We start from the raw sequence: 9,166 nt of genomic DNA, 5'->3' as shown, positions 1-9,166 counted from the left end.
TTTTTTTTCCTTCGCTGCGAGAGGCGGCAGCAGAAAATTGCACTACCACCTGAGCGGCGGCTGGAATTCAACCTTCAAGAGGTCGGATTCCCCATCATCACGGCGGCGGAGTTTTCACGTTCGTGGTGGCAGCAGTAACGAAGGGTATCGGAAGTCATCCGGAGACGTTCCGAAGGATTGATAGAGGTAAGAAACAGTTTTTTTTTTGTCTAAAGCGTGTTTTTTGTGCTTTGAAAACGCCATTTTGTGGCATAAAACGACGCTAAGTGATATCTATTGTGTTGATAGACAAAGACTAGACAATACCAAGTGTGAATAATTAACGGAAGCCAATTATTAGATTTTATGAGAGTTTTTTTTTCCTTTTATTTCTGTTAAGTGCAGGTTGTTTAGGAACGACAGTAAGCCGAGTGATTTTCCGACTGGAATCGCAGTTTTAGAAATTTGTGTTTCTGATAATTTTGTCGGCGTTTGTGGGACAAATTTACATTAGCATAATGGCGTACGTAGCCCCGAATATTGACCCATACCGCAAAGGGCAATCTTTTGCATCCTGGTTTAAGCGGCTTGGTTATCATTTTCGCATTAATAAGGTGGCGGATGAGAATAAGAAGGACAAAATGTTCCTCTTGGGGGGCGAATATCTTTTTGAAGTGGCACAGAATTTGTATCTCAGCGAGCAATTGCTTGACGCAGCTCCGCTTGATGAATTGGTACAGAAACTTAAACAAAAACTAGACAAGACGGATTCAGCTTTAATTCATCGTTTTAAATTCGGTTCTCGCATTCAGCAACCTGGTGAAACTGCCAGCGATTTTCTTTTTTCTCTAAAACTCCAAGCTGAGTATTGTAATTTTAAGGACGACAAAGACGGTCGCATCCTTGATCGTGTTCTCATTGGTTTGTCGGATGACGCTTTGAGACAGAAGTTATTGGACGAAGATGGGGAAAAACTTAATCTAGCTCAAGCCGAGAAAATGATTACAACTTGGGAAATGGCGGCTTCTCATGCCAAAGCTTTAACAAAAGACGATATCTCCACGCAAATTGCTTCTGTCAGTAGCCTTACTGGAGGTCGAGGTGCTGTTTTACAGCGTATGGCGAATTTATCGCGCGGCCGAGGACCGGTAAAAAGCCGGCTAGGGTACAGGTCCCAGTTTCAGTCCCCGACAAGAAGTACCGAACGCAGCACTACATCATACAACAGGTACAACGATCGATCCTCTTCGCAGTCCCGACAATCGAAGCAGGTGCGGTTCCGTGAATATCAGCGCAGATTCCAAGATGCAGAGGTTTACCCAGCGGAAATGAAGCGTAGCCAGGAACCCATATACGATCAGAGATGGTGCAGCTATTGTGGTGTGCGAGGGCATGTGAGAAGGAAGTGTCTCAAACTGAAACAATTGAAGCAAGATCCAATTAACAACATTGATCTGGAGAAACCTGGCTCAAGTATGGAGAACAAATTGTCCAGCATGATGAATCGGATGGCGTGGGAGGATAAAACTGATGATTCAGATCAAGGTGAATTAGACTGTATGCAAATTTCAACAATTAACCAAATAAGTAGCCCTTGTTTACTAGAACTAACCATAGAGGGGAAGATATTGCAGATGGAAGTTGATAGCGGAGCTTCTGTTTCTGTTATTGGGAAAAAGTTATTTATGACTAATTTCAATGTTCCTCTTCAGATAAGTTCAAAGAAATTAATTGTGGTTAATGGTTCCAGTTTAAAAGTTGCTGGAGAAGCTGTGGTTTATGTTGAATTTCGAGATAAAAGGAAAATTTTAAAACTTTTAGTGTTGGATTGTGATCATGATTTTGTTCCTTTATTGGGAAGAACATGGTTGGACGTTTTCTTTCCCGATTGGCGTGATTTCTTTGACAATTTAGCACCTGTAAATAATGTGATTAGCAATAAAAACAATGAACTGACGAATGAAATCAAAAGCAAATTTTCTGATGTCTTCATTAAAGACTTTTCCTCTCCAATTAGAGGTTATGAAGCCGAGTTGGTTTTGAAAACAGACACACCTATTTTTAGAAAAGCTTATGACGTTCCCTTCAGGTTGAGGGATAAAGTTTCAAATTATTTAGATAGATTGCAAAGAGAGAATGTAATAACTCCGATACGAACAAGTGAATGGGCATCTCCTGTTATAGTGGTAGCAAAAAAGAATGGCGATATTCGTCTAGTAATTGACTGTAAAGTTTCGATAAACAAACTCATTATTCCTAATATTTATCCTTTACCTGTTGCACAAGATCTTTTTGCTGAATTGGCAGGGTGTAAAGTTTTCTGCGCACTTGATTTGGAAGGCGCTTACACCCAATTGTCATTGACTGAACGTTCAAGAAAATTCATGGTAATAAACACTATAAAAGGTCTTTTTACCTACAATAGATTGCCACAGGGAGCTTCCTCTAGTGCAGCTATTTTTCAGCAGATAATGGATCAGATTTTGCAGGATATTGAGAATGTGTATGTTTACTTGGATGATGTTCTCATAGCAGGAAAAGATTTGGAAGATTGCAGACGGAAACTTTTTATTGTTTTGGTTAGATTGTCCAAAGCAAATATTAAAGTAAATTGGGAGAAATGTAAATTCTTTGTTACTAGTTTAGAATATCTAGGGCATAACATTAGCGAAAAAGGTTTGTCGCCGTGTGCAAGTAAAATTGCCACAATTCAAAATGCAAAAACACCAAAGAACGTAACTGAGCTCAAATCATTTTTGGGTTTACTCAATTACTACAACAAGTTCATTCCAGGGTTGTCTTCTAAGTTATTTTGCTTGTATAATTTATTGAAGAACGATGTTAAATTTAACTGGAATGATGATTGCAACAAGGCTTTTGAAAACGCGAAGAATTTACTTCTTGAAACAGATTTTCTTGAATTTTATGATCCAAGAAAACCGATTGTAATTGTCTCTGATGCTTCAGGCTATGGACTTGGCGGAGTTATTGCGCATTGCATTGATGGTGTGGAGAAACCCATTAGTTTCGCTTCATTTTCACTCAATTCAGCTCAAAAGAAATATCCAATTCTCCATTTGGAAGCGCTGGCACTTGTGTGCTCAATAAAAAAGTTTCATAAATATCTTTATGGACAGAAATTTACGGTATTTACCGACCATAAGCCATTGGTTGGAATTTTTGGTAAAGAAGGTAAAAATGCGATATTTGTGACAAGATTGCAGCGCTATATTCTGGAGTTGTCAATATACAATTTTGAAATTCAGTACAGGCCTTCTGCGAAAATGGGAAATGCCGATTTTTGTTCGCGATTTCCATTGGAGCAGTCGGTTCCTAAAGAGCTAGATGTAGAGTGCATCAAACACATAAATTTCAGTAATGATTTCCCAATTGATATTGAGGATATTGCCAAACAAACAAAAACTGACTCATTCTTGCAGCAAATCATAAGATTTATGCGCCATGGTTGGCCTCAAAGACTGGATAAACGGTTTGTGGATATTTTTGCAAATCAACACGATTTGGAAATAGTGGAAGGTTGTTTGCTTTACCAGGACAGAGTAATAATTCCGCAGCAATTGCAGGATGAAATTTTAAGACTGTTACATGCCAATCATGTCGGAATTGTGAGGATGAAGCAGCTTGCAAGACGCTCAGTGTACTGGTATGGAATAAATGCTGATGTTGAAAAGTTTGTTAGTGAATGTGATGCTTGTGCTAGTATGGCAGCGTACCCAAAGCAGAAAATTGAATCTAAATGGACACCTTCCACAAGACCATTTGGTAGAGTGCACATTGATTTTTTCTACTTCAAGCAACACGTTTTCTTATTGATAGTTGACAGCTTTTCAAAATGGGTGGAAGTAGAGTGGATGAGAGAAGGCACATCGTGTACAAAAGTGATGAAGAAGTTATTAGCATATTTTGCAAGGTTTGGTTTTCCAGACACTTTAGTATCTGACAATGGTCCTCCATTCAATGCATCTGATTTTAAGAAATTTCTTGAAAGGCAAGGAATAAGGGTCCTAAATAGTCCTCCATACAATCCTGCTAGTAATGGCCAGGCGGAGAGACTCGTTCGTACGGTTAAAACCGTTTTAAAAAAGTTGCTTCTTGACCCAGAATATATGAAATTGGAATTGGAGAACTTGATTAGCTTATTCTTAATAAATTTTAGGAACAACAGCTCGACGATGAAGGGTTTCCTACCTTCTGAGAAAGTTTTAGCATATACACCTAAATTACTAATCGATTTGATTAATCCAAAACGACATTCTAGCAAGCCAAACGTACATACTAATACCCATAACCGCAATGATGAGATGTCTTCTGGATCTAACGATAACTGTAGTATGGCGGTTCGTAAAGATCCTATGGACAGTCTGATGGCGGGAGACGTACTATGGTACAAAAACCATGATCCCCGACACCAGGCTAAATGGCTTAAAGCGCATTTTCTAAAACGTGTTTGTAAAAATATATTACAGATTACAATTGGAAACGGAATAACTACAACCGCGCACAGAAGCCAAATCAAGATCGCCAATGACTCGAGCAGAGAGGTGCGTCGGAGGATGGTGGTACATGTCGATCCCAATGTCGATGAGCCTGATCCATTACCACTACCAAGAGTCGACGCCGAGGAACCTTTCCAGAGTAGTAGTCCTGATGCATCACCACCACAAGAAACGAGCGATGAAGAAGAACCATTTCGGGGTTTCCCGGAGTTCGAGTTGGAAGAAGCTCCATCATCAACGGTCAAACCGAATCGGAAACGAAAGATTGAGACAAGTGTGGCGCTCGATGGCCAGCCACGACGTTCAAAACGAATGAGAAGAAATCATTTCAGAAATGATTTCGAGTATTATTGATAATCAAGTTTTTTACATTGTTTGTAAATTTCAATGATAATATTAGTTTTTTTTTATATAACTCCAGTAGTTTATCGAATAACTCTAAAAGAGGAAGGACTGATATGTCCACTGAATTGATTATTATTAGAGTGCTTTTGCCATAAAGGCATATCGTGTTAATTGTATTACGAAAGGCGTAAACTTGATTCATAGTGTATTTGTCAAATGTTTATAGCAAATACCTTCTAATAAACGATCCGACGACTGTCGGTCTCTCTTGTTATCCTGACATCGAACGAACAACACGTATCTCTACGAAGCTCCGAAACCTACAAGTACCTTTTACTTAACACCTTCACCGTTACGATAAGTCTGCCCGCGAGTGTCCGCTTGCTGAATCTTAATCACTTTTTTTAACCAAGTTATTGGTACATAATACTTTTGAAGGCATCTTGGGGCTTTTTGGCATGCTTCCTGACATTATATCTCACGTTCCGGCCTCGCAATATTTTGGCAACGATTCTACAGCATCCAATAATGCTGGTCGCATCCAAACTATCCTACTGCGTATACGTCGTCCAATACACAGTAGTTTACGCGATCTACCGCAATATCACCTTCCCGCTAATGAGCAGCGTCTTCACCATGGTTTGTTTGCTTCTCTTTAAAATAAAGGTATTTTGGATTAAACATTTCACTATATTTATAGATACTATTAACATCCTCAATATTGTTCGTCACACTTATCATGGGCTTGCTGCTTCATGTTTGCATTGAAATGCCTGTTATGACTTTATGCAAACCCCTTCTTGCACTGAAACGTTCAAACTAAGGGCAACAGATACAATGTACAAACAATGGTACGAACTTGCCGATATGGTTAATACAACGTCCGCTATCTTTTAATATTCGTAAATGCAAGCTAACATCAAACATTTGCTTTTTTATAGATTTGACCGATGGAAGGAGTCTTTACCGATCATAAGGGCAAATGTGTATTCAAATGATTAGACGAATAATATAAATGCAGAAATAAATGTGTATACATGACACTCGGATAAAATGTTTAAATTTACATTTTGAATGCTATCTTCTTTAGATTTTGTAAATTTCAATATTTTTCAGTTTTTATTATTTTTTTTTTCTTATAGCCCAAACGGTTCTTTACAACCTCTCTATGGTACATTTTTCTCGAAGACGAATAATTACAGAACTAGAATTTGTCAAATAAATTGAACTTGAGCTTGAGCTTGATTGGCCGCCCGTGGATGCTACTCCAGTATCGCCAGATCAGCTGCACTTACACAAGGAACAAACCGAATGACTGCTTGGGACTAACAGGCATCCTCAGTGTATAAGTGCTGGTGATCTTCTATTTTTAGCGACAATGGTGCCTGCCACGTCAGAATGCAGACCAATGTGGGAAGGGGGAGGAATTGATGATGCATTATACTGGTTCCCACGTAGACCGTATATACCACTGCATCTACGCCAGTTCATGCGGGAGGGTATGGATTGGGGGAAAGGCATGGCAGAGAGGTTTGCTTTTGTGATTAGCAGACTGCCTATGTATCAAGCGTAAGAAAGGCGTGCGCGTGGAAGTAGGAAGCGTTAGGGAAACGGTTTCTTGTCCGTCTCTGGTTCTAGCGTTTGCTATGAACGAATAGTTTGAGTGTGATAGATTTTGAGTGGAAGATAGAAGCAAGTGAGAGATATACAACTACAAAGTACGAGGAAAGGGACGGGCCTGGGATTGAACCCATGACCTTCTGCTTATGTAGCAGAAACGGTAGCCATCAGACCACCAACCCCGTCTTAGAATTTTGCAAATAAATTCTCGCATAATCTGGGATAACGCCCTAAAAGCCATTGGTAACCACGTGTGTAGCTCGTTGTTTCTGAGCAAATGAATGTATAAACATCCAAACCAATACCACTGGCAGGTAGATAATGATCGTTTCTTCACCAAAGAGTTGATAAAAAACGTGTAAATCCATTCAAATCCTCAGAAACAATAAGCTACACACATGGCTACCAATGGCTTTTAGGGCGAGATCATAAGTTATGCGAGAATTGTATGCAAAAAACTCATGGACCATTTTCAAAAGTTATTCTTCAGTCAAAATTATCAATTTATTTAGGAAAAACGCTTATTCTACTAGACTGAAAGAAAACATGTGTTAATCTAAATCTTAGATAATCGAGCACATTTTTTAATTTGTTCGACGTATTCTGAATAGAATTCGCTACCTCCCAAAGCACTATTGGTAGCTGAATAAAAGTTTATTAATCTAAAATGCGGTTTATACAGCCTCTTTTCAGCTGAATAAACTCTCGCATAACTTATGATCTCGACCTAAAAACCATTGGTAACCGAGCGTGTAGCTCCTTGTTTTTAAGCAAATGAATGGACCAGGATAAAAACTATTTACACTGGTAGATAAAGGAGGATCTTCTCTTCGTCGTAGCATTGTTGAATGACGTGTAAATTCATTTGATTGTTCGGTAACAACAAGCTACACACTCGGTTACCAATGGCTTTTAGGGTGAGATCACAAGATATGTGAGAACTGTTATTCAGCTACCAATGTTGCTTGGGCTATAAGGATTGTTCATTTAAAAAAAAATAGATTTTCATCCATAATATCGTTGAAAACCAACCACAGACTTTTATTTTGAGAACATTTATTCTTAGGTGTCCACGAGCTGTTTGTAGAACTTCAAAGGGGATCGCAGTTTCAAAAAAAGGTTGGGAATCACTGACCTACACACTTAAATTATTTTACGGATTCCTGTAAAATCTCAACAGCTGAACAGTTCGGTGAAATAAATTAACAGAGTACGGTAAATTTTTACAGTATTCCGTGAAAAATCACCGGAATCCGTAAAATTTCGACGGAATAACGGTGTTCTATTTCACCGAACTGTTCAGCTGTTGAGATTACGGTGAAATTCACCGTAAGAGCTTAGTGTGTATATCTTTGCTAAAGTTGGTATACATGCTAATTTCTACAAATAAGAAAGTAAGTAACACCGCAGTATTATTTGGCGTAACACTGCCGAAATGTCTATCGACCACGTTTTAAACGATCATACCAAATTTCTAATGTTACATACTTTACAACCAGAGGCGTGCACACAGTTTTGTTTCGTGTTTGCTAGTACAATAGGGTAATGACTGTTTATTTCGTTCTTAATCGCTAACAGTTGGCGCCAGCGGCAAAAAGTACAGGCAACAACCTTTCGAACATTCAGTTTCTTTCACCGGCCGCCGAGCGACGACACTGTTATTTGTATTCCTTCCACTGATCGCGGTACGCTGGATTCTCAAATTTCTCAAACTTTCACCACAAGCGCATGGAAGAATGGTAGTAGGAGAACTGTCAAAACGTATGGAAAATAATGAAAAACGTAAATTACTTGCAATAGGGCGATATTCAAAACTGAAAAGGCAATAGATGGCTCTTTTTCAATGGTAGTAAAAACGAAATCCTGAAGCAAAGAAAGCACCACGGAAGATGAACTAAACACAAAAAGTTATGTATCCACTTTACACTTGATTTCTAATCACTATTTTTTTGATCCAGTTTCCTAATTGCAAGTAATTTACGATTTTCATTATTTTTCATACGTTTTGACAGTTCTCCGACTACCATTCTTCCATGCGCTTGTGTTGGAAGTTTGAGAAATTTGAGAATCCAGCGTAGCGCGATCAGTGGGTGACATACAAACAACAGTGTCGTCGCTCGGCGGCCGGTAAGAGAAACTGAATGTTCGAAAGGTTGTTCTCTGTAATTTTTGCTGCTGGCGCCAACTGTTAGCGTTTAAGAACAAAATAAACAGTCATTACCCTATTAGGAAGCTGGATCAAAAAAGTAGTGATTAGAAATCAAGTGTAAAGTGAATACATTACTTTTTGTGTTTAGTTCATCTTCCGTGGTGCTTTCTTTGCTTCAGGATTTCGTTTTTACTACCACTGAAAAAGAGCCATCTATTGCATTTTCAGTTTTCAATATCGCATTATTGCCTACAGCTTGATCATCAATGTTGTATTAGCTTGAGTCTACTCCCCCCCAGCCTCCCCCTAGAGTGTAACGTTATATGTTGACGGCGTCTTGCTTTGGAATGTTGTAGAATAGCAACCTATCAGAACGTCATTATTTTTCGATTATTTAGCCACCTAATCGCCCATAGTGCATCGTATCCTCGCAGGAGAGTCTTCTTACAATTCACTGTTGAGTGGCAATTTATTAGAGTGCATGTTTCTTCGGAATACAAATAACGACAAGTAGATGGCGCATGGCATGTTCTAAAATCTCAGATAACATAAAATA

The 9,166-nt window shown here is 38.9% G+C and overlaps 1 long non-coding RNA gene across 1 annotated transcript; it reads left to right on the top strand.

Annotated features, from left to right (window-relative positions):
- Window positions 1-5,266: 5,266 nt before the first annotated feature.
- On the top strand, window positions 5,267-5,837 carry LOC110680632. The gene is made up of 3 exons (XR_002502951.1): window positions 5,267-5,480; window positions 5,542-5,692; window positions 5,783-5,837. It is a non-coding gene; the product is annotated as an uncharacterized LOC110680632 (long non-coding RNA).
- The last annotated feature ends 3,329 nt before the right edge of the window (window positions 5,838-9,166 follow it).

The sequence above is a fragment of the Aedes aegypti genome, unplaced genomic scaffold (genome assembly GCF_002204515.2).
Source record: "Aedes aegypti strain LVP_AGWG unplaced genomic scaffold, AaegL5.0 Primary Assembly AGWG_AaegL5_hic_scaff_1679_PBJ_arrow, whole genome shotgun sequence".
Taxonomy (NCBI): domain Eukaryota; kingdom Metazoa; phylum Arthropoda; class Insecta; order Diptera; family Culicidae; genus Aedes; species Aedes aegypti.
The sequence above is the reverse complement of the archived record's forward strand: the minus strand, read 5'-3'. Positions and strand labels throughout refer to the sequence as shown.